The sequence below is a fragment of the Acinonyx jubatus genome, chromosome D4 (assembly GCF_027475565.1).
Source record: "Acinonyx jubatus isolate Ajub_Pintada_27869175 chromosome D4, VMU_Ajub_asm_v1.0, whole genome shotgun sequence".
Taxonomy (NCBI): domain Eukaryota; kingdom Metazoa; phylum Chordata; class Mammalia; order Carnivora; family Felidae; genus Acinonyx; species Acinonyx jubatus.
In genome coordinates, this window is record NC_069391.1 from 90,355,889 (window position 1) to 90,383,135 (window position 27,247).

The 27,247-nt window shown below is 49.0% G+C and overlaps 1 protein-coding gene across 1 annotated transcript in view; it reads right to left on the bottom strand.

The window, feature by feature from the left end:
- Positions 1-8,075: 8,075 nt before the first annotated feature.
- NXNL2 (nucleoredoxin like 2) overlaps positions 8,076-27,247 on the bottom strand; it is a 215,443-nt gene continuing 196,271 nt past the window's right edge. Inside the window, exon 4 of the transcript XR_008291337.1 lies at positions 8,076-9,233. The gene's annotated coding sequence lies outside the window, so the exon portion shown is untranslated. The remainder of the gene's footprint in view (positions 9,234-27,247) is intronic.

Below are 27,247 nucleotides of genomic sequence, written 5' to 3' on the forward strand. Positions count from 1 at the left end.
AATTCAAAGACCAAGTCTTATGGCCTGAAGTTCACCATAAGAAAAGCCATTTACAGCCTCACACCCAGGTGAGGCTTGTGGTTCATTTGTTCTGTCTGGAGAAAGTGGGGGTCTGGTCAGGGTCCCGAGGAGCTTCTGGGGGCATATGGGCAGATCTTCCCCAGAGGTGTTCAGTGCCTGTGCTGTGCAACGTCTGGGGGCTGTCCAACCCTCCTGTCTGGGTGGTATGGGTTGGATTGTGTCTGTCCCCCAGCTCTAACCTCCAGTGCTTAAGAACGACCCTCCTGTCTTGGTGTCATGGGCTGGATTGTGTCTGTCCCCCAGCCCTAACCTCCAGTCTTTGAGAAGGAGCCATTATTTGGAGTGAGGGTCTTAACAAAAGCAATTGAGTTAAAAGGAGCTCATCAGGGTGGATCCTAATCCAGTATGACTGGTGTCCTTACAGGAAAGGGAAATGTGGACACAGACACACACAGCGAGGGTACAGTGTGAGCGTGAAGACAGCCAGCTGCAAGCTTGGGGGAGGCCCAGACCAGAGCTTCCCTCCCAGCCTCAGAAGGAGCCAACCCTGCCCACACCTTGACCTGGGACCTCCCGTCTCCAGGGCAGTGGGGGACGAGGGATGTGTGTTGTGGAAGCCTCTCTACCCAGCCTGGGTGCCTTGTTACAGCACCGAGCAAACTCCTAGGCTGGGACGGGGGTGGACGGGACCTGGGGTCACGGGAGGGCCGTGCAGTTTTGGAGCCCAGGGATCTGCCTGTCTGCATCCCACATCCTCTTCCTGCTGCTGGTGTGCTCATCACTTCTGGAGAGCTTCCCAGGTCCTCCCCTGGGCCACTGAATCCCAATCGCATGTGTGGTCCCTCACATCTCCTGGGGTTGCTGTTACAACATCAGTTCCGATTGGTACATCCGGGTGGGCCTGGGTGATGTGAGGCCACCAGCCCAGGGTCACTTTGGGGAATTCAGTGCCTCGACCTTTGTTATTCAAAGCAGGTGTGTGGACCTGGGAGCTTTGTCCATGTCCGGCTGAAGAGGGCTCTGCCCAGTGCCTCACATGCACTGTCCTTAGAGCACATGGGGACTCAGTGTCTGAAACAACCATCAACCGTGAAGCCAATAGGAGAATTCTTTCATGAAGCAACTGAATTTCATGGAATCTCTGGAGTCTTGAAACTATTTTGTCTTGTGTAAAACACCGGTATCAGAGTTTGTTTCTTATACATCATCATCATCCTCCTCACCATCATCATCATTACCATCATCACCACCAGCACCATCGTCATCATCACCACCATCACCATGACCACCATCACCATCACCATCATCACCATCACCATCATCACCATCACCATCATCACCATCACCATCACCATCATCACCACCATCACCATGACCATCATAACCATCATTAACATCATCACCATGACCACCATCACCATCATCACCATCACCATCATCAACATCATCATCACCATCATCACCATAACCATTATCATCATCATCATCATCATCATCACCATCATCATCACCATCACCATCATCACCATCATCATCATCATCACCATCATCATCACCATCACCATCATCATCACCATCATCACCATCACCAACATCACCATCACCATCATCACCACCATCACCATCACCAACATCACCATCACCATCATCACCACCATCATCATCATCTGATTCATACAAAGAAACATGGCAGAGTACATTTTCATTTGGTGTGGGGGTGCCAGGGCATATTTGGTAAGAATTTGTTGGGAATTTGTACCTTTCCATTGGGACTTCCCTAGTGCTAGTCATGGAAATTCTAAATCTTCCATGCATGTGTGCATGTGTGTGTGGTGTGTATATGGGGAGTGTGTATGTTGTGTATGTATGTGGTGTGTGTGAAAAAGAGAGATTAAGGGAAAAGACACTGTTCAAAAACGTGCTTGATTCAAAACACTGAGAAGACACGTTTCTCTTCCCACTGAGGTGGTCGGATGCCCGGCTCTGGCGTCCCGGGGCCTGATCCCCCGAGACACCTTCAGGACCATCCCCTGGCTGCCTCCCCTACGGATGCCATCAGCCAGTTTTCCATCTTGGGCTTCGGTCTCCCTGAAGGCAGACATTTGGGAATCTCTGGAGAGAAGAGGTTTAACTTAGAGTCAGCGTGGGCCTCCTTACAGGATGCCCCACACAGGGGAGGTGACAGGGTGGCCGGAGCAGGGCTTGGGCTGCGGTGGCTGAGGGAGTGAGGGTCAGCCTTGCCCCCTCCTGCGTGGTGCCGGCTGGGCTCTTCCAAAATGTGATTTCCCTCTGCCTGGGCATCGTCTGCTCAGAGCCGCATGTCCAGCAGTTTGCAGGCTGACAGAGGTCAGCACCCTGACGGGGCCTCCCTCCCCCTCACCCAGGCCTTGGGTGGACCCCAGTCCCTCATGCCCAGCATCCCTGGCCAGTGGCACGGGCCACACAGCTGCCACAGGTTTGCCGTGGGTAGAATGTCACACATCTCAAACCTGGGCTGGCCGGCGAATTTCCCGGAGATCCAGATGGGCTCCAGGAAACCTGTTGGCTTTGGGTGCAGGGACCACACAGGCTCCTCAGGGGCCGGAGAACAGAGACTGGGGCCGGAGGGGAGAAGGTGTGGAATCAAAGCTAGTTCTAGCACCCGCTTCTGAAAGACCAACGGCCTCCAGAGACAGCCTGCCCACCGCCCCCCCACAGTTTTCAAATTGTGGATCTTGGCCATGGGGGGACTCTGTGACCCCCACCCCCAACCGAGCTTCAACCTTCTTCAGGTGGCCGGGGATGTCGATGCCATTTGGTGCCACTGCCACCAGCAGCAGCGTTGGCAGTGACCGGGAGGGCTCGGGCAGAACCAGCCCAAAGCCAGCTCTCAGTCCCAGTCCTGCCCAGCAGCCCCACCATCAGGGTCCATCCCTGCTGCCAGCGGCCCCAGGCCCTTTGCTTATACAGCAACGAGCATCCACACAAGGCTGAAGGCAGGAAATCCCAGTTGGCCTTTCCTGCATCTTTAAAAATGTTAAAACACTTTTACGGGTGTTTTATTTCATTTTATTGTCTGGTTGCTGAGGCTAGAACTTCCAACCCTATGTTAAACAACAGCGATGAGAGTGGACATCCCTGTCATGTTCCTGATCTCGGGGAAAGCTCTCCATTTTTCCCCATTGAGGATGATATTAGCTGTGGGCTTTTCATATATGGCTTTTATGATGTTTAAGTATGTTCCTTCTACCCTGACTTTCTTCAGGGTTTTTATTAAGAAAAGTTGCTGTATTTTGTCAGATGCTTTTTGTGCATCTATTGACAGGATCATATGGTTCTTATCCTTTCTTTTATTAATGTGATGTATCACATGGATTATTTGTGAATATTGAACCAGCCCTGCAGCCCAGGAATGAATCCCACTTGATCATGGTGAATAATTCTTTTTATATGCTGTTGAATTCGATTTGTTAGTACCTTGTTGAGAATTTTTATTCCATGTTCATGAGGATGTTCATCCAAATTAGCAGAGAAGAAGTCAAACTTTCACTTTTCGCAGGCGACATGATGCTCTACATGGAAAACCTGAAAGACTCCACCAAAAAGCTGCTAGAACTGATAAATGAATTCAGCAAAGTCGCAGGATATAGTCAATGTACAGAAATTGGTTGATTTCTATACACAGATAATGAAGCAACAGAAAGAGAAATCAAGAAATTGATCCCATGTACAATTGCACCAAGAACCATAAAAAAAAATACCTAATATTAAACCTAACCAAAGATGTTAAAGATCTGTATGCTGAATGAAATCCTGCCATTTGCAACAACGTGGATGGAACCAGAAAGTATTATGCTAAGTGAAATAAGTCAGTCACAGAAAGACAGATATCCTATATTTTCACTCATATGTGGAACTTGAGAAACTTAAGACCATGGGGAAGGGGAAGGGGAGGGGGAAGGGGAAGGGGAAAACAGTTGCAAACAGAGAGGGAGGCAGACCATAAGAGACTCTTAAACACAGAGAACAAAGTGGGGGGGGGGAGGGGAAAGTGGGTGATGGGCATTGAGGAGGGCACTTGTTGGGATGGGCACTGCGTGTTGCATGTAAGCGATGAGTCACGGGAATCTACTCCCAAAGCCAAGAGCACACTGTATACACTATATGTTGGCCAGCTTGACAATAAATTATATTAAAAAAAAAAAAAAAACTTTTGCGGTAAAACACAGACACCATGAAGCCTGTGCTCTGAGTGGGTTTTAAGTGCACAGTTCACCGGCACGAAGCACATTTCACACTGTTGTGCAACCATCACCACCGTCCATCCAGAGGACTCTCTTATCTCCCCAAAGGGAAGCTCTGTCTGCACTACACCAGCCCTATTCCCCGCCCCCAGCCCCCACACCACCATCCTCCTTTCTGTCTCCATGGACGTGACCCCTCGGGGGACCTCACACAACATTTGTCCTTTTATGTCTGGCTCATCTCAGTTCACGTGATGTCCTTGACGCAGCAGGTGTCGGGACCTCCTTCCTTTTACGGTCAACTGATACGCCGCTGTGTGCACACACTGCGTTTCATTTACCTATTTATCCATCCGATGGCACCCGTGCAGCTTCCACCGCGTGGCCACAGCGAGTAATATTGCTGTGCACGTGCCTGCACACATATCTCTTCCAGACCCTGCTTTCAACTCGGGGAGTGGTATAAACTCACCATCTTCTATTATCAACACGTTTCGTGCTCAAGTTCTATCGGAATGAGGGCAGACGCGGGGACGTCTCCGGCAACCGGCACTCAGTGGCTGCTACCGGCCAAGAAGCTGATGACGCTCAGAGTGACTTGGGATCCCAGGCCCACCTTCTCAGCCCCAGCTTCTTCCTGGAGGAGCCGTTCTGTTTCATGAGGAGCTTCAGTTTTCTCCTGAGCAGTGACGTGCTGGTTTGGGGATCCACAGGCGTCATTGTGCGGAAATCCTGAGAAAGGAATTCATGCTCTTGGCCGCTGCAGCCCCCGGAAGGGCAGGATCTGGGGCGGTGTGGAGGCCGAGGACGCCTGGAGGGGGCAGCTCGCACACCGTCCCCCTCGGTCCGTGGATCTCTAACACTCTAGCCTCAAAACTATTTACTCAGAGAGAAGATTGAAGTTGATTACTCGTGTGTGCCTCTCAAAAAGTTAGAAGAGAATAACAACTTTAAGTGGAAGAAAGTTGACAGAAAGGAATCATGATGAGGGCCAGTGAAACAGAAGCAAACGCGTGACTCAGAAAACCCACAGAGCCACCAGCTGCTTCTCTGAAAAGGCTGATAGACTTGATAGACCCCGGGGCGGGCGGCGGGGGCGGAAAGACGGGGAAAGGCAGGGGTAACTGAAAACGGACCACAAGTGCAAGCTCGTTCCATCAAAAGACAACATGAAGGTTATAAAAAGGCAATTTGCTATTTACACAAATATGTGACACAGGGCTCATATCCACAACATGTAAAGAACTCCTCTGAATCAATAAGGAGGAACAATAATGAGCAATGAAGGACAATGTGCGTCCTGATAGACACACACACGCTCCTGGAAGAAGGAAGATACACAGACACAACTACTTGGGAAAACTGTTGGTCAACACCCCCTGGTAAAGCCAGACGCAGGCCTGCCGGGCGCCCCGGGACCGTGCCCGCCAGAGGAACCCGCCAGCCCAGGGAAGAACGGCCACGCGAGCGAGCGGTGGCTGCTGGTGCAAAACATCCCTGCTGTGGCACCAAACGACAGTGCGCAGACACAGAGGCGCACACAGGGCACGCGGAAACCAGGTGTGGGATAGAAGTCGGGCACGGCGGGTACGTGGGGGGAGGGCGCCCAGCAGGGAGTTGCTCGGGGACATTTGGAGCGCAGGTCAGTCTGTATTAACGTCGCGGGGTCGCCAGCCCGTGGGCATTTCCTGGGCTCTGGGCTTGTGTGCGCACGCCGTGCGGTGGACGGCCTGCTACCTTCCGTGGGAGCTCGCCTCGCCGGGTGCCTGTTCTCCCCAGAGGCTCCCACGGAGCGCGGACACGCTCCCTCTCCACAGGCTTCACAGTCCTGCTCTGTCTTCTTGCTTCCGCGTCAGAGGGCGCACAAGTTAGAGGAGGGAATACTAACAGGCTGTTCCTGGCCCCCCACGGGTGTCACCACAGGGAGCGAGCAGTGGTCCCCAGAGTGCGGTGCGAGGAGGCCACTTCCCAGGCGAGTCAGGCGCCCTGGCGGATCGAGCTCCAGGTTATCAGCCTGAGTAAGCGCTTCCCACCCAGCACAGAGGCTGGCCTGAGTTTCAACCACAGTCAATAAAAATGAGCTGTATTTAATGTGAAAGAGAATTTAAAATCCTACTTGATACTAATACAAATGCAAATTACTTTCTTTTTGGCTGTTCAAGCCTCTCACTAATAACTCTTTTTCATCATTAAGAAATCGTTTTAACAACATTAAGACTGAGTTATTTAAAGACCGATACTTGCAACCGTACAGAACAAAACATTTTTTTTTCAACGGAAACAAGTGATAAATACAGAGTCAGTGATAGCAAGAAGGATTTTTTTTAAATAATTTTCCTTTTACAGATGGAAAAGGCCTGTCTGATGATTTGCTGCCGTTAGGGGCTCATTCTGAGTTGGGAAAAACAGAGGGAACAGCAAAGAATCACAGAACAGGCTAATGGACGGCATCTCGGCCAGCCGCCGAGGTCAAGGACTCTCAAACACAGATGCTCCGATCTGCGATCTGTGTTTTTAAAAGCTCTTAAACACTCTAGAAACATCTCTCCGGGTGATTTTAACAATCAGCCAGGATTGGGGACCAATACGGTTTCCCTCAGCTTTTAAAAAGAAAACCTTTCCTTCTTGAAAAGAAACCGCACAGACAGCTACCTTCCTATTAAAGGTATTTTAAAAGAACCCTCTTGCACTGTCGGTGGGAATGCACACTGGGGCAGCCACTCTGGAGAATAGTGTGGAGGCTCCTCCAAAGGTTAAAAATAGAAGCAGTCTATGATCCAGTCATCCCATTACTGGGTATTTGCCTAAAGAAGATGAAAACACTAATGTGAAAAGATATACACACCTCTATGTTTATAGCAGCATTATTTACAACAGCGAAGATATGGAAGGAACCCAAGTGTCCACGAATAGGTAAGTGGATAAAGAAGATGTAGTATATATGTAATAATGTATATTCAGTCGTAGAGAGGATGGGATCTTGTCATTCGCGACAACATGGATGGAGTTGGAGAGTATTATGGTGAAGACAAATACCGTACGATTTCAGCCCGTGTGCTGGTCTGGAGGCTGGCCACCACGCACTGCCCGGCGCACCCGCGAAGGAGGGCTCTGTGCTTCTCCCCCGGGTGAGGTGCGTCCCCCCCAACCCCCGCTGTCTGGCTACGCGTGGGCCTGGGGTGCAGGCAGGCTCAGGCTGGAATCTGCCTTGGCCGCTCGTTCTCTGGAGGCCTTTGAACTTGTCTCCCTGCGTCTGCGCAGAGGAGGGAGAACAGGAGCAGGCGCAGAGCTCGGCCAGGCCTCTCTGGGGAGGGCATGCCAGAGCACGGGGCCGGTGGGAACAGAGCCCGGGTCCCTACCGCACAGGCCATAAGCAGGCTCAGCCCTCTGGCCAGCGGCCCTCCAGGCGTCTGAGGTTTTATGGAGCATCCAGGGCCACTGGTGGGGGGCACGGGGTTCCATCGTGCTAAACTTGCTTTGTCCAAATACCCCGAGATTCCGTCAAAAACGTGTCTTCCCTAATTGCCCATTGGGGCCAAGGTTTGAGTTTCCCTCTTTCTCCTCAACCTCAGTTATTTTAAATGTTTCTTTAAGGTGTGAACATAACTGATCGCTGAGGTTTCACTTCAGGTTCTTACTTTAAAATCAGTTACACGTTTGCAAAACAGCAGAATATTCTAGAGATACATGCAGTGTGGCACACACACACACACACAGCAGAGCTTACGGTGAAAATAATGTATTTTTTCTTAGCTACATTTTGTACTTTTTCTACGGGCCTATGTACTGATTTTTATCTCTTCATTTTGAATAAACGAAGATCTCGAAGGCCTTGTGACTAAATTCTACTTGCAGAACAGGCTCTACCACATGGGCTCAGGGAAGGGACAGTCTCTCCCCACGACCCTGGAGGACCTTTCCACCTGCAGACTTGCCCCCTACACCGGGGATCACAACGTCTGCCTTGCCAACCTGAGCGTTGTAGGTCCTGGAAGGGATTTTAGGTGCTAACGTGTAAGCTGCTTTTAGGTAAGAAAATTGCAGGAAGTAGACTATCCTGAAATTGCCAACATCACCCATTTTGGGAGAACCCAAGATGCAAACTCACACTTGTGTTTCCTGCAGGCTGAGAGGCCTGTCTCTGCCCCTGGCCTCAAGGAACTTTGCCACTGAACAGGATAGGCATGGGTTTCTCGTTTTTTTGTGCTTGAGAGATGGGAATTCAAGTCCCACCCTGCTAATGGGCTCTGTGGTATTTCTTGTCCTGTTTTTTCTGAGTAGGCCCATGGGCAACCTCACAAGAGACTTGATTGAACAGCCAGGACGGGCTTGAAAGGCTGGGTCCTCAGCTCTGGTGGGTCCTGAGTGTTAAGGGAGGAAGCGTGGCCCTTTGATGATGAGGCTTTGTGCCCACCAGTCCCTGTTCTGACTGTGTGCAGCCCGGTATCCCTGCAGGTGGAGTGGATCCCAATGGAGATGCCGGCAGGGGGCCCGTAGCCTTGGGAACCTTCTGGATTCATCCAGTGCCACTCACCTTTTCTGCCATGTTGGGTCATGAGGCCGGCGTAGTAGGATGCTGGCCCCTGAGCAGCTCAGGAGGCCCCAGAGGAAAGAAAAGCAAATGTTTCTCTCGTTTAAACCACTCTTGTGTGTTTTTATTCCCCGGGGAGGGAGGCCGGGGGAGCAGGACCAAATGCTTCCACAGCTAACGGAGCTGAACATGAGTTATTCGTAAACTAAGTCACTGAAACGCGGGTTTTCCCATTGTGGCGAGTTGCCGGGACCACGCACCTGTTGTCTTTCCTCGCAAGGCAGGTGGCTGCATCACTGTCACCCAAATCTCTGGCAAACGGTGAGAAGAGATGGGCCTTCTGTGGGTGTGTTCGCTGAGTGTCCCCTGGACCTGATGCTTGATTCCTCATGGGAGCTTTGGGTAGAGGAAGGTCTTGGCAAGAATTTGACTTCTGGATCGTCAACATTTTCTCAACTCTGAAAATGTGCAGAGAATATATTGTTTAAAAGATGTTCGGACACCTCTATGTCAAGCACGCAAACATAGAGATGATAGTCTAAAGAATCTCAAGCCACCCCATGCCCAGTGCGTGATCACCCCTCGACCCCACGCCCAGTGCGTGATCAGCCGTGTTTTGCAATCTTGCTGTTTCCTTCACACAGTGGTTCTGAGAGTGTGAACCAGCAGCGTCCGCAGCATCCGGGACTTGTTAGAAATGAGAATTCCAGGTCTTACCCCAGCCCCACCCGACCGGCAGCTCTGGGGGCCCAGCATCGAGTGTTAAACATCCCTCGGGGGGCCCGTGAAGCTTGAGAACCACCGCCTCTCTCCCCCCTCCAACTTCCCCCTTTGTTGCATGGTTTGTGTTTGTTGACCCTCATTGGTGCAAACAATGGGCTCCATATGTTTGTACTGCTAGACTCTTCCCTGTGCGTCTCTAAACCACAGGACATTTGTCTCTGATATGGCAGACATGACGTTACCACCTCCAACGAGCGCCCGGTGGATATTCAATCTCCCTGGATTATCCCTAAATTGCTTTTTTTTACATCAAGCTTTATAATCTGGGGGTAGACAAGGTCACGCATTTCTGAGAAGGCGTCATGGGCATTCCAGCCCTCTGTGAGGTTCAGCAAGCCACGCCGTGACCCCACCCTGCTCCCCACCTGGCAGGCGACCCTTCTAGTTTCCAGCCACACCGCGGCTGGCACCACATCTGCATCTAGGCTGGAGGTGGGGAGCGGGCTGGCGGGCCCCTGACACACGAGCAGGGGCGCCCGGCACACGTCAGGTGCTCTGTCTGGTTGATGCTCGAACAAGGAAGAGAAACAAGACCGATCGCCTGCGCCCACAGCCCCAGAGGCAACACTGGGCCACACCGCCAATTAGGACGTCAGACGCTTTCTCCTGGAGCCCCGCACACATGCCCAGGTCGGAGACAGCGGGTCCCCTTGCAGGTACTGACCATGTTGTGTGGTTTCTGCTGTGGTCTGGCCACTCCTGCCTGACACAGAACAACTGAAGCCACGGGAACTCCCCTTGGTGGCCGGGGGGAAACGCAACGTGGAAAACAGGTAGGTGGTTTCTTAGCAACTGAACTGCCCTTAGAACGCACAGACTTGCCAAATCACTGTGTCGTACATCGGAAACCAATGTGGCACTGTGGTACAATACTCTATTTCAATACAAAACCTTAAGAAAGGAACTAGGAATCGAGAGGTGGACAGAGCAATAAGACCTAACCTGCTCTTTCTGTGGGATGCAGCCATCAGCGACCACAGCCCACAGTGTGTCTCCAGTGGACGTGAGCACGGATGTCCACACCACCTGCACGCGGTGTTCACAGCAGCTCTGTTCATAACCGCGCCAAGATGTCCTTCGTGGGTGAATGGATAAGTAAACTGTGGTCCATCCAGACAATGGAATATTATTCAGTGTTGAAAAGAAACAAGTTGGAGCGCCTGGGTGACTCAGTCAGTTGAGCGTCTGACTTTGGCTCAGGTCATGATCTCATGGTTCCTGGGTTCGAGCCCCACGTCGGGCTCTGTGCTGACAGCTCGGAGCCTGGAGCCTGCTTCGGATTCTGTGTCTCCCTCCCTCTCTGACCCTCCCCCATTCTCTCTCTCTCTCAAAAATAAATAGACATTAAAAAAAGAAAAAGAAATGAGCTATCAGGCCACGAAAAGACACGGAGGGACTTTAAGTATGTTCAGTTAGAAGGAAGCCGGCTGGAAAGGCTGTGTGATTCCAGCTATGTGACATTCGGGAAAAGGTAAAGCTGTAGGGACCGTGGACAGTCAGGGGTTGCCCGGAGGCGAGGGACGGGGAGTGAAGAGGACACAGAGCACTCCAGGGCCGCGGAAGGACTCTATATGACTCTGTAATGGTGACACACATCATCATACATCTGTCCAAACCCACGGAAGGCACATACCCAAGTGAGCCCCGTGTAAACTGTGGGGGATGACGATGTGTCCCTGTGGGTTTGTGGGTTCATCACTTGCCACGAATGCCCCCCTCTGGTGGGGGTGTTGACGGTGGGGGGGAGCGTGCACAGGGGGTGGGCGGGAGGCACGCGGGAAATCTCTTCCCGGGTTCGGCGTGAGCCTAAAACCACTCTAGAATAAAGTCTATTTTTAGAAGAAAAGGTGGACAAAGAGAGCTGGGAATGGGAAGCCCGCTGCACCTGCCGGGGCCTCGTCTGGCAGAAACCAGGAAGGAGGCAGCATGTAGGTCCTGGGAGCACCAGCTGCTCCGCTCCCCGCCCCCCCCAGCCCCGCGGCCCCCTTTCCTCTGGGGGCACCCCAGGGCCCGCAGGCTTCTCAAACCTCCCTACCCCCCTTTCGGCAGCATTTCTGCATTTGATGTTTACTCCACAACAGTGTTTTGTTGCTCAAGTTGCTGTGAACACAGACAAAATAGCAGGGATGGGAATGGCTTTAGATCTTCAGAAGAAAGGCACCCTATAAATCCAAGCCATTACTCCTAATGAAATGATTCACGACCTCCGTCTCCCATTTGTCCACTCCGTCAAATAAAAAGTACTCTCCGTTCTTCCCACCTCCGCTTGTCCCACCGCCTCCTCCAGAGAATCTGGTTTCGGTTATTTGTGGGGCAGAGTTTATATTTGCTCCCGGAAACCTTTAGATATTGCGCTTGTTTTGAACCAAACTGTAGCTTCCAGGGTTGAAATGAAGGCGGACGGGACCTGCCACCTTGAATCCTAAATACTCAGGATTTAATCAGAGTCTGGGGTCTGGCCGGCCACCAGCTCAGGTGACATGTCCTGGGCTCAGCCCCACTCTGCCCCCTCCCAGCAGAACCACCTCCCAGCCTGGACGCTCTCTGAATCTTGAGAAGCCGCAAGCCCCCCATTTTCCTTGAATATCCATGACACCTGATGTGAATGTCTGAAAAGATGTTCCTTTAAACCTATAGACTTATTTGCAGCATTTTATTATCACTGTTCTCCGTTTCCCCCTTGTTTATGTCAACCTAATAGCACTGCACGTTTCTAGCAAGAATTCAAGGTCCGGAGTTGGCGGGTGGCCAACAGATCCCTTTCACCCCACATCCCCAACCACGTTTTCACTCTGCGAAATAAAACAGTGCCATCTTAAAAAAAATTTTTTTTAATGTTTATTTATTTTTGAGAGAGAGACAAGAGCGTGAGCGGGGGAGGGGCAGAGAGAGAGGGAGACACCGAATCCGAAGCAGGCTCCAGGCTCCGAGCCGTCAGCACAGAGCCCGACGCGGGGCTCGAACTCACGAACCGTGAGATCATGACCTGAGCCGAAGTCGGACACTCAACCAGCTGAGCCACCCAGGCGCCCCAGTGACATCTTTTAAAGTATGAATACCTGATTGTTGCAGGACCATTTAGTGAAAAGGCTATTATTTGTCTATTAACTTGCTTTTGAAATTTGGTCAAAATCAGTTGTCCATACACAGTGGCTGGATTCCTGGACTTCTTTCCACTCCACTGATCTTTTTTGCCTGTATTTTCAAGAAAGGTACACTGCCTCCATTACTGCAAACTCATTATAGTCTGGAAACCAGATAATGTTAGCGTTCCAAATTAGTTCTTATTTTTAGAAATTACTTTGGCTGTTGTAGGTATTATGCATTTCTGTAGGACTTTTAGATTCAATTGTCAGATTTTTAAAAGGCTGCTGGAATTTCTGTTGGGGTTGCATTGATCAATTTGGGCAGAACTGACGTGTGATCGATACTGAGTCTATCCACGCCTGATTAATGGGCTTTTTTTTTTCCTTTGGGAGGAGGGTTCACGATGCACCTGAATTTTCAAAGGAGTAAAGGGCCTGAGAATCACTGCTGTCGAGGACTTGTGTGAGGAATATCTCAACGGGGGCAGGACAAAATGTCCTGGACGTGGGGAGGACACACAGCCCTGAGCGCTGCCGGGAGTCTTGCATGGAGGTGCCTCTCCAGGACCCCCGGGGACACCAGGTGGAGGGAGGGAGGGAGGCTCCAGAACGCCGGGTTTTCCGATTTCCAGCTTGCAGGCAAGAGACCTGGAATCTCAGCCAGGTTGAACGGGCGGCCAGAGTTGGGAAGTGTGGAAGCGGCATCCCATCTCCTGGTGACTGTGTCACCAGGTTCCTCGGCCAGCCTCGTGGGTGTGGACGGCCTGCTGGCTTGAGCGCGTGACCATGGTGCGCTAGCCCTCATGGGTGGAGACTGCGCATTAGCCCACGCGGGTGTAGACGGTGCCCTAGCCCGCGCAGAGATGAGTCACTGAGGGTGTGTTGCTTTGGGCTGAAGCGTCTCAGGCCCCCCGGGGGAGAAGCACCCTGCTGTGCGGGTCACAGGCAGGAGGACACCAGGGGCGCGTTGTCCCAAAGCCCACAAGCCCGTGTCAGTTTCAGCAGGCTCCACGTTGATGAGGGCTCTGCTCTGCAGCTCCGTCCGGCTCACCAAGTGGGCCACCATCGTCTGTGGGGGAGGCGGAGTCCCCAGGCGGCGCCCGGCCACCACGGCGGGCCCGTGTGGCTGTCAGCCTCGTGACCCGCAGCGTGGTTGTACCAGCAACGTGTAGCCGGCAGACCTCCTCCGCCGGCGCTCGAAGTTTCCTGGTGACCCTCTGGGGGAGACGGTCACAGTCCCCACACTGGGCACCGTGCTGTGCGACCGTGACTCCTTCGCCGTGTGCGGCCCGCCGTCAGCACACGTGGACCTGCCCCGGAAAGGCTGAGCCGCGAAGAGCACCTTTTACCCTGTGAAGTATTTTAACTTCTGTGTTAGGACGCGAGGACGTTTGTCACCAGCCAGGTCCCCAGCGATGTACTTGTGATGACCGCCCTGCCAAACTGCTCTGTGCCAGTGCGGTGCTATAGCAATGACCCCGCTGCTCGCTCCCCAGGATGCCCGGGCTGTCTGCGTGGTGACAGCGTGGACGAGAAAGCATTTCACGGTGGCAGCTGCACGGACATGAACCCAAGACAGACTTCTGTTTCCCGAGGGCATCTGCAAACCACAGACTGTTCCCGGATGCAGGCGTGCGGGCTGAGCTCCCGGCCATGCCGCGTGTGGCTCAGGCTCCACTCATCCCGCGAATCCCAAGACGTGGGAGCGCATCTCTCACGATGAGAACAAGCACCATGGACGCAAGCCTTTAATGGATTTGGTCAAACTTCTTGGGAACTATTTGTACGTATTTCTGAGCCGAACGCTCAAGTGCGGCTTCTCAGAGCTCCTCGACTGTCTTCGGCAAGACAGCTCGAAGAGGGTCTTTCCTCCGTGGGGGAGGGGAAGGCAGGGAGGCCACGTCAGGTCCCGGCAGGAGAGCCTTCCCGGGTAGGATCTGCTGACTCCCGGTGGGGGAGGAAGGCGCAGGAAAGGGGGCAGGAAGGCCACAGCCACTGCGGCGTTAGGACGGCCTCGGGAGGAGGGTCTGGCAGACGGGACTCGTGACAGAAGCCTCCCATCCACCTGCTCAGCACCTGTTAGCTGTGTGTCTCTGGGCACGTTGGCCGACGTCTCCGATGACCAGGCCCTCACCTGGAGAACCAGAGCAATAACCGTGGTAGCAGCAATTTCGTATTCACGAGGTCACTGGGGGCAGCCAATTAGATGATGCATTTAAGTCACTTGCAGAGAGCCCAGCGGACAGTGGGTGACCATGGACGGTGCCTGTAACTACCAGTGACAGGTTGGTCACTTAAATGTCCTGAGTTCTGCTTCTGGGAGTAACTCTCGGAACTTCTGCATGCAGAGTGCCCGGATGTGGGGTCACCACTTTGTCCCCAGGCGCTGGGCCCCCACAGAGGCCTGCCACAAGGGACCAGGGAGCTGCCGGTCCAACAGGCCCCAGAGAGAGGGCTTCCCCGGCGGGACGGAGGAACTTCTGGTTCTGGCAACATCGCCGACCCTGGGAGCTCTCCCCGCCACTTTAACTCTGTAAAGCGGGGATCCCGTTTCTGAAGCCCAGACCTCAGCTTCGGGCCGCCCAGCACCGAGGTGGTTCCAGCAAGAGGGACTCGGGCTCTGCCACGAAATTCCAAAGCTGTCTGAGCAGAGGGAGCGTTCCTGAGATGAAGTGAGGCAGCCACTTCCCAGGCCACAGGGAGGCCGTGTCAGGAGAGGGGGCTCCCGACTGGTGAAGCGGCCGGAGGAGGGGGTGGCCGTGGTCCTGCGGGCAGGTGGTGGACAGATGGACAGACACCCGCGGCGGGGGGGTGGGGGGACAAGGAAGCAGCCCGGGCAGGCTTCTCAGCAGTGGACGTGGGCAGGGTGGGCTCTAGGGGTCCCCGAACCGGGGGACCCCCCAGATGCCTGTCAACAGGTGCAGGGTAACCAGAACGAGGTGGAAAGGACACGGTGCTGCAGACGTGGAAGCAAGGCTGAATCTCCGTCCTGCTGAGTGGCTCAGCCAGTCCCAAAGGGCCACGTACTGGACTGATTCCTGACGTAAAACCCCTGGACTGACTTTTAGTGAGAAAAAGCAGAGCGGCGCACGCCCGGGGAAGGGCAGAGGGCGGGCGGGCAGCGAGGAGGCGGGAGGAGATGTGGGGGGCGGGGGAGGCGTCCTGTCTGGCTCACTGGGCTGCAGACGTTAACACGCACAGGGCGACAGGTGCATGCCGTTCCCCCTCCACCAAGCTCTTCCAGCCTCCTCCTGAACCCAGAGAACCGAAGCCATTAGCCGGTGAACCGTGTGTAGGCGACCTTGCAGAAGGAGCCGCTGGGAGTCACCGACGCGGGAGCACTGGGAGGCGGCCGCGGCATTCTCAGGGCACCCTCGGGCCGCAGAGCGAGAGTCCGCCCGTGTTTACGGGCAAACAGAGGCAGGCCACTCGCAGGGTGCATCTCTGCGTCGGCACCGAGTTCACTCTGAAGAGTAAAGTTCTTTCCCCGAAAAAGACTAAATGGTGTCCTGAGACAACATTGTCTCTGAGGAGCTTGGCCACTGGTAGCCACGAAACAGCCACGTGAAGGGCTAAGGGCCTCCCCGGGGGCTCTGTCCCCAACTGCCTGGGGCCCGGGTGCACTTTCCTGGGAGCTGGACACCGCCAGGACACCCAGGGCCAGGGGACCAGGGGACCTCAGCTCACACAGGAGAGTCAATCACCCACTGCTCCTGCCCCAGAGGACGCAGGACCCCTCCCCAGAGGGTGGCTCTTTTTTTTTTAATGTTTATTTATTTTGAGAAAGAGAGAGTGGGGGAGGGGCAGACAGAGAAGGAGAAAGAGAGAGAGAGTGAGAATTCCAAGCAGGCTCCGAAATGTCAGCACAGACCCCGATGCGGGGCTTGAACCCAAGAACCGTGAGATCGTGATCTGAGCTGAAATCAAGAGTCCGACGCTTAACGCACTGAGCCACTCAGACACCCCAGGGAGGGCAGCTCTTAAGGGAGGAGCGGCCAGAGCAGGAGCCCCGAGCCCAGGGCCGCCCCGGCGGCTGAAACCGTCCTGCAAAACCGCTCAGTCTCGGCAGATTTCCCGTCAGAAGATGACAGGGTTTGGGGGGATGTGTATGACTGCCATCTTGATTATCGTGATGGCTTCGTCTGTGATACGAATGTCAACCGTGTTCTGAAGGTACCTTCTGAACACGCATTTGACGTCAATTATATACGCCTCTTTAAATTTTTCTTTTCTTACAAAAGATTTCACAGGTTGCGGCTCCACTGCCAAGTAGGGGGTCACTCTCTGTCCTCCATCTGCCTTGGAATTCCCCTGCCACCTGACCACCTCTCCTTGAGATCTAAGATGTTCTCCTCTGAACCACTGCAGGTTCCCTCACTAACGGGTTGGGCGGGTGCTGACTGGGCACCTCATGGAGAATTGTTTGTGTCGCCTTGCAAGCCATCCTCTGACAAAAATTTACGCCTATAATAATCATATACCTATGACAGTATAAACAACTGTCTGTAAGATGTCAATGCAAGTCCTTCAAGAGACGATAGCTACAGACTTCGTATCTGAAATATTCTGTCCCTCATTGCTCAGCCTGCGGAAGCAATTGTTTTGCGAGTAGATTTCTGACGACTTGAAGATTTCATGGGAGTACGCCATGAACCTAAGGACAACCAGCAAAATTTCACGACGTAGCGCATGACGTGAAGATGAGGACTAGACAGGATAATACCTGTTTTTCAAAGCGGGTGTCCAGATCCTTCTGGGAACGTGGGGGGATGGTGCGGAATCCGGGGAAACTGTGTAAAACAGAAAGCACGTGGTCCGTAAAAGGAGGCGCGTAGGGAAGTTGAGGTACCGGGATTTGTGCTTTGGTGTTTGGACTCACAGAGACCTGCCACAGGGGCACTCACGTCTATGTTACCCACTCAGAGGATTAAGCCAATGCAGGAAAATGACGGGCAGAGATGCTGTGGGGAGAAAAGGGTCTAAGGAGAAAATTGGACAAGACAGAGGGTAACAGAGGGTTTGGACACATTTATCTGCGCTGACTTAGCCTCAAAGACAGGACCAAACGTCCTGAGGCAGGTCGCACTGGTTTGTGCACCTGTCCGAGACACGCACGCGCAGGCTCCCCTTTCCAGGGCTGCTCCGCCAGGTTCACAGGAGGCGAGAACACAGCCCCGAGGGCAGGTGACTCAGCAGACGCGCACAGAGGCAGACCCCCACTGAAGGTTTGATCCCACCACACTTCCTCACCACCGTCTGGCAAGTACACTCATGGAAAGAATTACAGAAGGAAATTTCCCTCTTTTCAATTTTTTTTGAGCAAAGAATGTTCAGTGTCAGATCTGTACATAAATATTATGCTCACATTTATCATGGCTACTACCCTCCTTGAGGAAAAGAGAGAGAGAGAGAGAGAGAGAGAGAGAGGGACAGAGGGTGAGGGAGAAGGGGTGTAGGGAGTAAATAAGGAAGAATACATTCCAATTGTCAGTTATACCTCAGCTGGAGGTATATTCAAGCTGGAAAAAACAAATCTAATATCATGAATAAAGGCTACTTCTTAATGTAGATATAAATACACTGCAAGATCAGAATTGTTCAAGCATAAGAAAAAAATTCAAACGATTCGATCTAAGATGTCAAAGAAATGAAAGGGAAGGGAGTTTCGGTTCAAGACGGTGATGTAGGAAGACCCTGAACTCACCCCTTCCTGGAACGTGGCAAATCACACCTGCCCATAGAGCAGCTCCTCCTGGAGAACGAGGGCTGACTGACGACCACTGAGCAACAGAGACAGAGAGAATGGCAAGAGAGAGAGACACAGTAACAAAGGGACCCCCGCCCCGGAAGAGCCAAAGCAATCCTGAGGAAGAAGAACGAAGCCGGAGGCATCACCCTCCTGGACTTCAAGCTGTGGGTCCTCACCCGAGCAACTGCCCCCCACCCCCGCAGCAGCACCAACCCCCCTCCAGAGCCCCGGGGCCCGCATGCGTCCTCACCCTGGGCTCCCCGGGAGAGGGCAGAGAATGCACAGACGAGAGCACGGCGCCTGGGATCTTCTCTCGACCACTCCCCACCCAAGGCCCCGTTTCTTTGTCCCTCCCGCCACCCACGGGCGGCCCGGACTCTTCCAGACGCCCAGGAACCCGACTGAGCCTCCTGGACCCGCGTTCAGCCTCTACACCCTGTTCTGGGCCAATGGCCTGGCCGGTTCTCCTGGGAGCCCTGTTCTCACCGCAGCCCATTCACTCCCTTCGGCTCTTGGCCAGAGACCGTCCCGCACATGGTGGGGACAGCAGGAGGTGATACGTACAGTTGTCATTCTCTCCCCATCCAAGAGGAGAACTTCTAGTTTGGCTTCAATTCTTCAAGCACTTACTACGTAGTGGGTGTCGGGGAGCCCACATGAACTGAAACACACTTTCTGTCCTTAAAGAGCTTTACTCCTTTAGGCTTTGACAGTTCGCACAAACTGCTCTATGGCAGAAAAAAAGAAGGGGAAGAAGTTGCTGGTCTAGGTAAAGCTGGTTTTTATCCCACCGAGCAGACCCTTACGAATCAGCCTCCTGAACAGCACACATCTTGGTGAGGCCCCAGGAGGGGGGTTCTGTCTTGCAAAGATTCCCAGCAACAGACTCTCTCTACACTGGCTAAGCCTTTGCCGTGAACTTAAGACATGGTTCTGTGTCCTTGAGGTTTTTGTAAGGAGCCACGCTGTGGTTTCCCAGGAGTTGAGATTAAAAATTACCCGTAAGTCAATCAAAACAGATGGTAAATTCTAGGAGATTGTTTTCTGCCCTCCTAAGGCTTTCCAACACAAGAAGAAACATAAATGTATCTTTGTTAAGTTTTTCTTTAAGTTTACTTATTTTTGAGAGAGAGAGAGAGACAAAGTGTGCGTGTGCGTGTGCGTGTGTGTGTGTGTGTGTGTGTGTGTGTGTGAGCACCAGTGGGGAGGGGCAGAGAGGGAGGCAGACACAGAATCCCAAGCAGGCTTCCAGGCTCTGATCTGAGCTGTCAGCACACAGTCTGATGCGGGGCTCGAACTCACAAACCGTGAGATCATGACGGGAGCTGAAGTCAAGAGTCGGACACTTAACCGACTGAGCCACCCGGGCACCCCGACTTTGTAAGTTTTGAGTAGGAGGCAAACCACACTGGGAATTCAGAAGATTGAAGTCCCAGAGCAAATGCCCTCCCTCCCAAGGTGTGGGCTGAGGGGCGGCCGTGAGCTTCCCCCAGTGAAGAGGGAGCAGGAAGAGAGCCTGTGATGTCGCTCTCTGTCCCTTTCTCACATCAGCAGCCCTGAAGCTACCAAAACACAAACTCTCCAACCATGTGAACACACGAACGAACCAGGGATGAATGAATGAACAGGAATTGTAGGGGATATTTAGGCTTTAGAAAGCTTCTTTTCAAAATTTTTTTTTAATATTTATTTATTTTTGAGACAGGGGCAGAGAGAGGGGGAGACACAGAATCCGAAGCAGGCTCCAGGCTCCAAGCTGTTAGCACAGAGCCCAACGCGGGGCTCGAACTCACGCTTAACCGACTGAGCCACCCAGGCGCCCCTAGAAAGCTTCTTGATGTTTGACCATGGAATGCTTTCCTTCTGGTTCTGATTTGCCTTATTTCCTTCCTACTTATGCCAGGAAAAGGCCATGACCTTGAGAAGCATTTAGGGCTCCTAAACTACAGGAAGAGGCATCAGGTCGCTGTCCCTGGGCCATGTGGAAGCTCAGAGGACACAGAGAGCAACACAGGGACGGCTGGTTTTGGCTACGAGGTCACAAAAGGGAGGAGAAAAGCTAAGCTTGCAATTAATACGGAGGGATAGTGACAAAATGAGAACGGTCGGGGAGCAACTTAGAGATGAAATCGTTGCATTTGGAAAATAAACCCAAGTTTTAATGTATGCAGTACAAACACACAGGTCTTTCTGCACACCCACGTGGCTCTGGGATGCTTTCTTGGCTATGCTGGGCACTGCATTCATTTCCAAAATAAAATAACAGACAGTAAAGAGCCAGGCTAAGTCACAAGCATTTTCAAGTGAAGTTAAAAAGATTTTGTAGGGACGCCTGGGTGGCTCAGTTGGTTACGTGTCCAACTTTGGCTCAGGTCATGATCTCCCAATTCATGAGTTCGAGCCCCGCGTCAGGCTCTGTGCTGACAGATTCTGTGTCTCCCTCTCTCTCTCTGCTCCCCCCTGCTCATGCTCTGTCTCTGTTTCTCTCAAAAATAAACATGAAAAAAAAACTTATCCAAAAAGATTTTTTAAAGTAAAAACCTTGTATCGTTAGAATATTAAGTCACACAAAAGGCCTGCAAAAGAAAAAAATCCTGATGAAAAAAATCCACCAAGATTCTCCACAGATACCACCTTTTAACTGTTTAGCTGTTTCTCTGGGTTGTTATCTCTATAACCAAATGACATGCTTTTACTGGGTTTTGATTCATTCACTTTCGCTCCTGACAGTAGGCAGTCCTATCTCCTGCCCCCACCCCGGGACTGTATGGAGGTGCACCCCCAGCACAAGGTATTCCTGAAATCTCGATACCTGCCACAGCATGGATGGACCCTGAAAACATTACAGTTAGTGAAAGAGGCCAGTCACAAACGGCCTCACTGTGTGATGCCACTTACATAAAATATCTGGAATGGGCACATCCATAGAGCCAGAAAGCCTGGGACTGGGGGGCTGGGGAAATGAGGAGTCACTGATATGTGTATGCAGTTTGGGGGACAGTTAATGCGCATGCTCAAAATTGATGATGGTGGTGGTTGTACAGCTCTATAAACATACAAGAGCTACTGAATTGTACATTTTAAGTGAGTGATTCCTATTACGTATGCATTAATCTCAATAATGTTATATCTATCCCTACATTCATCTATCTATCTTCTATCATCTACCTATTATATATCATCTATTATCTACCATCTATCCATCTTTTATCTATCTATCTATCTATCTATCTATCTATCTATCTATCTATCTATCTCTATATCTCCTACAACTCAATAGAAAAAAAAACAACCTGATTTTAAAATAGGCAAAGACTCAAAGAGACATTTCTTCAAAGAAGACATACATATGGTCAGCAAATACATAAAAATGTTTTCACCATCACTAATCATCAGGGAAATGCAGATTAAGACCACAATGAGATATTACCTCACACCTGTTAGGATAGTCATTATTTAAAAAGATAACAAGTATTGATGAGGATGTGGAGAAAAGGGAACCTTTGTACACTCTTGGTAGGAATAGAAAATGGTATAGTGCAGCCACTATAAAAAACAATATGGAGAATCCTCAAAAAATTAAAAATATAACTACCAAATAATCTAGCAATTCCACTTCTGGATATATACACAAAAGAATTGAAAGCAGAGGCTTGGGGCGCCTGGGTGGCTCAGTCAGTTAAGCATCCAACTCGTGATTTCGGCTTGGGTCAGATCTCATGGCTGGTGAGATCGAGCCCCACGTCAGGTTCCATGCTGGTACATGGAGACTGCTTAAGATTCTCTCTCTCCCTCTGCCCCTCCCCCACCCTCTCTTTCTCTCAAAGAAAAAAAAAAAAGAAAAGAAGGCAGAGGCTTGAACAGATATTTGTCTGCTAGGGTTCATAGATACATTATTTACAACATACAAGAGGTGAAAACACAATCCAAATGTCCTTCAACAGATGAATGGATAAGCAAAATATGTGTGTATGTGTGTGTATACACATACACACAATAGAATATTATTCAGCCTGAAAAAGGAAGGAAATCAGAATGCATGCTACAACATGGATGAACCTTGAAGACTAAATGAAATAAACTAGACAGGACAAATATTGATTCCATCAGTGTGGGAGAGCTAGAACAGGTAAATTCATAGGCACAGAAAGTACAATGGTTACCAGTGACTAAGAAGGAGGGGTCATTTTTTAATGGGTAAAGTGTTTCAGCACGGAATGATGAAAAAGTATTGGAGATGAAAGTTCACGCAACAGTGTGAATGTGCTCAATGCCACTGAATTGCACACCCAAAAATGATTAAAATGTTGATTGGATCCTATTAGTTGATGGTGTTATCGAGGTCTTCTATTTACTTGCCAATTTTCTTTCTAGTTCCCCTATCAGTTTCTGAGAAAGAAGGGTTGAAGTTGCAAACTCTAAGTGTGGATTTCTATTTCTCCTTTCCTTTCTATCAGTTTTGCTTCACAGAGTTTGAAACTCTCTTGTTTAATGAATACATGTTTATTGTTAGATCTTCCTCATAAATTGACCCTTTAATCATTCTGTAATCTTTCTCTCTGTCTCTGGTAATTTTTGGGTGTACTGTGGTCCATTTTATCTGTTATTATTATAACCACTTTTCCTATCCTTTGATTAATGTTTCCACAGCATATGGCATATATCTCCCATCCTTTTGCTTCTAACCTACCAATATTAATATATTTGAAGTGAATTTCTTAGAGACAGAATATTTTGGATTATGAATTTTATCTACTCTGCCACTCTCCGTTTTTAATTTGTGTGTTTAAAGCATTTACATGTAATGTAATTACACTTAATGTAATTATTGATATAGTGGGACTTAAACTATGTATATGTGTATGTACATATAAATGTATTCTGTTCTCTCTTGTTTTCATTTTTCTCTTTTCCTTTTTCTGCCTTCCTATGGGTTACTTAAACATTTTAGACTTTCATTTTGATATATCTAGAGTGGGGATTTTTAGTGTATCTCTTTGAATAGCTTTTTGCGTGGCTAGCTTAAAAGCACTTTCTCTAGTCCTTCTTTTAAGGTGGGTAAGCTGGTGACAAATACTCTTACTTATTCCTCATCTAATAATGTCTTTATTAGCCCTTCATTCTTAACAAATGTTTTCATTGGATACAGAATTCAGGGTTGGCAGGGTTTCTCCCCCCTAAGCACTTAAAGACGTTGAACTATTTCCCTCTGGCTTCCATGGTTTCTGGTGAGAAATTACCTGCATTTAAATAGTTTTCCCCTATGAACATGCCATTCTTTATCACTGATCTCAACATTATTTTTCTTTGCTTTAGTTTTCATTAGTGAGACAATTATATATATCTTGATATGGATTTCTTTGGGTTTATTCTGTTGGGAGTTTTCTCAGCTCATTTTGTATGTGCATGATAAGAATACTTGACATGAGACCTACCCTCTTAACATATTTTTAAATGTAACATACGGTAATGTTAACCAGAAACACAATACTGTACAGCAGATCTCTAGAACCTAATCATGTTGCATAACTGAAGTTTTATATCCATTGAGTAGCAAATCCTTATATTCCCCTATACCCTACCCTGGCCACCACCATTGTACTCTCTGCCTCAGTGTGTTTGACTATATAACTCCTATAAGGATAACATCCAGTATTTGTCATTCTGTGACTGTTTTATTTCACTTGGGATGTTATTCTCAAGTTTCATCTATGTCTATATACCACCTTTTCTGTATCTACTTGTCCACCAGTGGATTTTTAGCTTGTTGCCACATCTTGGCTATTGTGAATAATGCTGCAATAAACACAGGAGTTCAAATATCTATTTGAGATGGTAATTTCAATTCTTTTGGACAAATATGTGGAAGTATCATTGTCACATAATAGAGTATATCTGTTTTTAAATTGTGAGGAACCTCCATACTGTTTTCTACCATTGCCGACCACTTTGCATTCCCACCAACAGTGCACAAGAATCCCCATTTCTCTACATCCTCGCCAACACTTGCTGTCTTTATATACAATAGCCATCCTGACATTCTAACCGTGTGAGGTGATAGCTCATTGTGGCTTTGACTGCATTTCTCTGGTGATGGGTGATGTTGAGCATCATTTTATACTCCTGTTGCCATTGTATGTCTCCTTGGAGAAACTGATATCTGGGTCCTTTGCTCTATTTAAACTTAGGTATCTACGTATGCTTTTGAATTGAACAAGTTCCTCATACATTTTCGATATTAACCCCGTATCAGATAGATGGTTTGCAAATATTTTCTCCCATTCTGTCAGTTGCCTACACTCGGCTGTCCTTCCTCTCTTTTCATTGTTTCCTTTGCTGTGCAGATGGAGTTTAGTGTTTGGCTATACTTCATTTTTAGTTTTGTTGCTTGTGTTTTTGGTGTCCTATTAGAAAAATCATTGACCAGAACAATGTGATGGGGTTTTCCCTCAGGTCTTTGCTAGGAGTCTTAGAGTTCCAGTCTTATGTGTCAGCTTTTCATCCCTCTCCAGTTGAATTTTGTGTGTGGTGTAAGATAAGAGTCTAATTTTATTGCTTTGCGTGTGGACATTCAGTTTTCCCAGCACCGTTTGTGGAAAAGACTCCCCTTTCTCCATGTGTGTTTTTGGCACCCTTGACCATATACGCATCGGCCAGCAGTTGTTTCTGGGCTCTCTACTCTTTGCCATTGGTTTATATGTCTGTTATTATGTCAGTATTATACTCTTTTAATTATTGTAAATTTGTAATGCATTTTGAAATCAGGAAATGTGACACCTTCAGCTTTGTTCTTCTTTCGTAAGATTTGAGCTTCTTTTTGGTTCAACATGAATTTTAGAATTCTTTCTGTCTCTGTAAAAATGCCACTGTGATTTTGATAAGGATTGCATTGAATCTGAAGGTCATTTGGGGTAGTATAGATATTTTAATAATAATTCTTCCAATCCATGAACATGGATGTCTTTCCATTTATTTATTTATTTATTTATTTATTTATTTATTTATTTTAATATATGAAATTTATTGTCAAATTGGTTTCCATACAACTTTCCATTTATTTATGTCTTCTTTAATTTTATTCATTAATGATGCACTTTTCAGTATACAAGTCCTTCACCCCCTTAATTCATTCCTAGGTATCTTATTCCTTTTGATGTTGTCATAAGTGATAATTTCTTAACTTCCTTTTTGGATAGTTCGTTGTTAGTTTACAGAAATGCAACTGGTTTTTGTATGTTGATTTTGTATCCTGTGACTTTACTGAATTCAGTTATATTATTTTTTTTTACTTTAAAATGTTTTTTTAAATTTATTTTGAGAGAGAGAGAGAAGGAACAGGAGAGGGGCAGAGAGAGAGGGAGAGAAAGAGAACCCCAAGTAGGCTCCGTGCTGTCAGTGCAGAGCCTGACATGGAGCTCTTACTCATGAACCGTGAGATCATGACCTGAGCTGAAATCAAGAGTTGGATGCTTAACTGACTGAGCCACCCGGGGGCTCCTCAGTTATTAGTTCTAACAAATTTTTTATGGAGTCTTAAGGATTTTTTTACACACTATTATATTATCTGCAAAAGGAAATTAATTTTACTTCTTGCCTTCTGATTTGGATCCTTTTATATATTTTTTTCATATCTAATTTCTCCAGCTAGGCTCCTCATTCTACGCTTGACTTCAGAATCTAAACCTCATTTGTAATCAAAGTCAATCCTGCAGACCAAATTTGTGATTGTGGAGGTGTTTCTGAGAATGGACATTAACTAAACACACACTTACCAAGATGTTAAATTTGTTTACTAACATGCAAAGCGGCGAACGAGTATTGATAGGAACAAATGAGCTCACAAACCTAAGTGGCAAAAATACCAGCTACTTAGAAGCACTAAGGTGAAAATATTGATTTGAGTTTCAAAGTGATGATAGGACTTTTTAACTAACTGCATGTTAACATGGTTTTTTGAATATTGTCTAGTGCATAAATCCATGATGAAATATTTTACACTTTGTGCCTTTGATTCCATAAACTCTTGAGAATTTGTCTTATTTTGAGTTTTAAAATTGTCTACTCGAAAATCAAGGACGATATTGTTTTCTTTCCCTCTCTAATATTAGACTCATGGTCATGTTTGTGGTTATGTTCTGGCTGGGGCTTTTATATTCAAGGTATCATTTGGAAACCAGTATCTTAGTTTTTACTTATTACACTAATGAGGAAACTTGGGAAAGTCTTAAGGGGAATTCCTGACATTCTGCAGTTCCCTGCCCCAGATCTGTCACAATAGATGCCAAACAGTGGGTGTTGGTCTGTCGGACTCTGTTAGTTACTGTTCTCTTTTTGGCCGGGCCCCACGATTCAAGCTGAAAACATCAGGTATTCATTTTACCAGCTTTCCTTACAGCTAAACATAGCCATGTGACCCAGTTCCAGCTAATGGAATCCAAGGAGAGATCTCTTGGGAGATTTCTGGAAGATTCTGTCCTCCCTGATAAAAGAAGAAAGGAATGTGAGAAGAGATTCTTTTCCTTTTTTTCAGCCTTCGTACATATTTGTATGAGGTTGTGAGAGTCAACTGTGGCAGTCCTCTTGTGGTGACCAGGTGACAAGACCGAAGGAAAAGCCAATAGGTTGAGGACAGAGGATGTAAAAGAATGTATGTAAAATGCCAAGATAAGACGGTAAGAGAAAAAGAGAGGAACAAAAGAGGTACGAAACAAATAGAAAACAGTAACGAAATGGCAATAGTAAGTCCTTACCTATCAATGATAACTGTAAATATATATGCGTTAAATTCTCTAATCGAAAGAAATGGAGTGGCTGAATGAATAAAAATAAAAAGATCCAATTATATGTTACCTTT